The 3672-nt window shown below is 41.4% G+C and overlaps 1 pseudogene; it reads left to right on the top strand.

The window, feature by feature from the left end:
• Positions 1-1792: 1792 nt before the first annotated feature.
• Positions 1793-3162, top strand: LOC141513806 (alpha-enolase pseudogene; annotated as a pseudogene).
• The last annotated feature ends 510 nt before the right edge of the window (positions 3163-3672 follow it).

The raw sequence follows: 3672 nt of genomic DNA, 5'->3' as shown, positions 1-3672 counted from the left end.
ATTCATGTTTCCAGGGCAATTTTATTTCTCAAAGGAGATAAACTGTTCTATTGATTAGAATGGTTCCTTTTTTGGTGTCTCTTTAACTCTTCTGCTGATGAAGTCATTTCTCTGTTATGTGTGAGTCAAAAAATAGTGCTAAACTTTTTGAGTAAAATAGAAGAATTTGACTCTTTTCATGATAATTATTTCCCTTAAACCTGGAATCTGTAGAACCATTCAGGTCTAGTCTCTGGGCTGTGGGGTCACAAGAGGGCAATGTGGATAAGTTTCTAAGTCTCTCAAGATGCAGATTTTTTGTTGAAGAGCAAGGCAGAAAAACCCAGCCAGGTCAAGTCACAGAAGAGAATTCTCCTTTCCTCCAAGTTTATTTTACTCTACTCCCAGCTCAGCAAGGGTGGCTGTGCAAATTAAGTTTAATTTTAGCTTTCACATCAAATACTCTTCTCTCTCAGTTGCTGCTCTCCTTATTTTGACTCCTTTTCCCCCTTATTTCTTCTATTCTGACTTCTTTCTTTTTTGTTTCTTCCTTCTGTCTTCAGTTTTTCTTGTTTTCACTTCTCAATTTCTGTTCTCTGGCTTTTACTTTAATGCAATGGTCTTGTATGAAGTGACTCACCTCTACCTTATGATGAGAAACCTCCAAATCCACATTTCTATCATGGGACTATTCCATAATCCCTCAAAATTCTTTGATGCTAAATTTCCTAGTAACAAATTCTAAGTCCTGAATATTTATTCAAAATTAGCTTCTGAGAAATAGTGCAGTAGAGTCATCTTTAAATTAGTGCCCTTACCTCTATATAGTACGTTTGGAAGACATTTCCTGTCAGATTTCTCAGAATTGTTTCTAGCTGCTTTCCTTTTCCATCTCAGCAAATAAAATGTCCAACTAAGAAAGAGGAAGGATATATCATGCACTTGTATTCCTAGGAACTGGTACAAAGTTGTTTAATACATGTTTGTCAAGAGATTCTTTTTACACAAACTTTTTCTGTTATATTGTGAACTGTGTACTTGTAAATGAATTCAATTAGTAGGTAGCTTACAAATATGTTCTCAAGTTTCCTTGGTAAGGGTTTTGGGTCTGAAGAGTGAGAAAATCTCCAAAGCATAACCCCCTCCTTCCTCAAGAAATCCTGGACACTGGATCTGAGACTAAAGTGGACTGACAATAAAGAAATTTTGTAAATAGATATAATAATGGAAAATTATACTGATTACTAACAGATAAAGAGCAGCTAGAATCCAGAGGAAGGGAGCTTGATCACAAATACTGTCATATACATGTATTATAAGGGGAGTGTATATGTCTATGTGTGCATGTGTGTGTTTGTTCCCTGATATCATAGCAGGGGTCTATGGGTAAAGGAGACTTTCTGGGGTGGGTTGGAAGCATGTGTATGCTGGAATCTTCTTACTGGCTCAAGTGAGTCAATTGTCAAATTTTCACAGTGAATATTCATAGTGAAATTAGCAAATACTATATAAATCAGGGCTTGATTTTATTGTTTTGCTGATTTTCTACAGTTAAGAAAGCAATAGAGAAAATGTCAATAGTGCAGATTAAGCTTAAAAATATATTCTATCACACATATTCCCATCACTGAGGAGCCAATTGTTAAATATTTACCAGCATACCCTTATTGGAGGCAAGGCAAAGGACAGAATTGAGGATGCATGCATGCATGCATGTACCATAGAAGAAAGATTAAAGAGGATTAAAAAGGAATTACACCCTTGGCCTCTCTCCTCTGAACCCCGTGGAGCCACCCCCGACCAGAAATTCAGCATGTCGATTTTGAAGATCGTTGCAAGAGAGATCTTTGACTCCCTTGGAAACTCCACCGTTGAAGGTGATTTCTATACTTCAAAAGGTCTCTTCAGAGCTGCTGTGCCCAGTGGGGCTTCTACTGGCATCCATGAAGCCCTGGAGCTCCGAGACAATGATAAGACCCGCTATATGGGGAAAGGTGTCTCAAAAGCAGTTGAGCACATCAATAAAACTATTGCCCCGACCCTGATTAGCAAGAAACTGAATGTTGTGGAGTAGGAAAAGATTGACAAATTGATGATAGAGATGGATGGTTCTAAGAATAAATCTAAATTTGGAGCAAATGCTATATCGGGAGTGTGTCTGGCTGTTTGTAAGGCTGGGGCTGTAGAGAAAGGTGTCTCCTTGTTCTGCCATATCGCTGATCTTGCAGGCAATGAAGAAGTCATCCTGCCAGTTCCAGCCTTCAATGTGATCAATGGTGGCTCCCATGCTGGCAACAAGCTAGCAATGCAAGAAATTCATGATCCTCCCTGTTGGAGCATCAAACTTCAAGGAGGCCATGCACATTGGAGCTGAGGTCTACCACAACCTGAAGAGTGTGATTAAGAAGAAATATGGACAGGATGCCACCAATGTAGGAGATGAAGGTGGCTTTGCTCCTAACATCCTGGAGAATAAAGAAGCTCTCGAGCTGCTGAAGGAAGCGATTGGCAAGGCTGGCTATACTGACAAGGTTGTAATTGGCATGGATGTTGCTGCCTCTGAATTCTTCCGGTCTGGGAAATATGACTTGGACTTCAAGTCTCCTGATGATCCCAGCAGATACATCTCACCTGCTGAGCTTGGGGACCTTTACAAGAGCTTCATCCAGGACTATCCAGTGGTGTCTATTGAAGATCCCTTTGACCAGGATGATTGGGAAGCCTGGAAGAATTTTACTGAAACTGCAGGCATCCAGGTTGTAGGGGATGATCTCACAGTGACCAATCCCAAGCACATTGAAAAGGCTGTGAATGAGAAAGCTTGCAATTGCCTCCTGCTCAAAGTGAACCAGATTGGCTCCGTGACGGAATCTCTCCAGGTGTGCAAGCTGGCCCAGTCCAATGGGTGGGGAGTAATAGTTTCCCATCGCTCTGGAGAGACTGAAGATACCTTCATTGCAGACCTGGTGGTGGGTCTCTGCACTGAGCAGATCAAGACTGGGGCCCCCTGCCGATCTGAACGTTTGGCCAAGTATAACCAAATTCTCAGAATTGAGGAAGAACTGGGCAGCAAGGCTAAATTTCCTGGAAGGAACTTCAGAAACCCTCTGGCCAAGTAAGCTCCATGACCATGAAGCCTCAGAGCTAGTAGGCTACAGTCACCTCAGTAGAATTCCTCCAAAGAATGGGCAGCACCAAGTAGTAGACCAGTTTTGTTTTGGGGATGGGGGCTCTGCTCCATAACTCCACCCTGATCTCTTCCACCTTTCTGTGTTCTCACTGCTTCTTCTGGTACCTGATCATTTGGTCCTTTTTTGGAAGACCTCATCTTGTGACTGAGTAGAATGATCTGTTCTCACCGCCACCCCCAGTGTTGATGTGCAGAGTCATATACTTGTGATGCAGCCCCCCAACAAGCCCACGGGCCAGATCCTTTAGTGTCTTCTATGTGCAGAATAAAAGTATTCAGTAAAAAAAAAAAGAATTACAAATCTGGTCTCTGCTTCAGGAGAAAAGTTCATTTTCTGCCTAATTGTTATTGTTTTAATGAATTAGTTAGGAAAATGGAGGTTACCAGTACCTCCCTGGTTTCATACCTCAAGTTTGGTAAAATGTCTCTGTCTTAATTGCCTCCAGGAAATAGGTATGATGACAAAATGCTCTGTTTGATATTCAAAGCCCTTCATAACCTTG

The sequence above is a fragment of the Macrotis lagotis genome, chromosome 1, assembly GCF_037893015.1.
Source record: "Macrotis lagotis isolate mMagLag1 chromosome 1, bilby.v1.9.chrom.fasta, whole genome shotgun sequence".
NCBI classification, from domain to species: Eukaryota; Metazoa; Chordata; class Mammalia; order Peramelemorphia; family Peramelidae; genus Macrotis; species Macrotis lagotis.
Note: the sequence above shows the minus strand (reverse complement) of the source record. Positions and strands in the feature narration are given on the sequence as shown.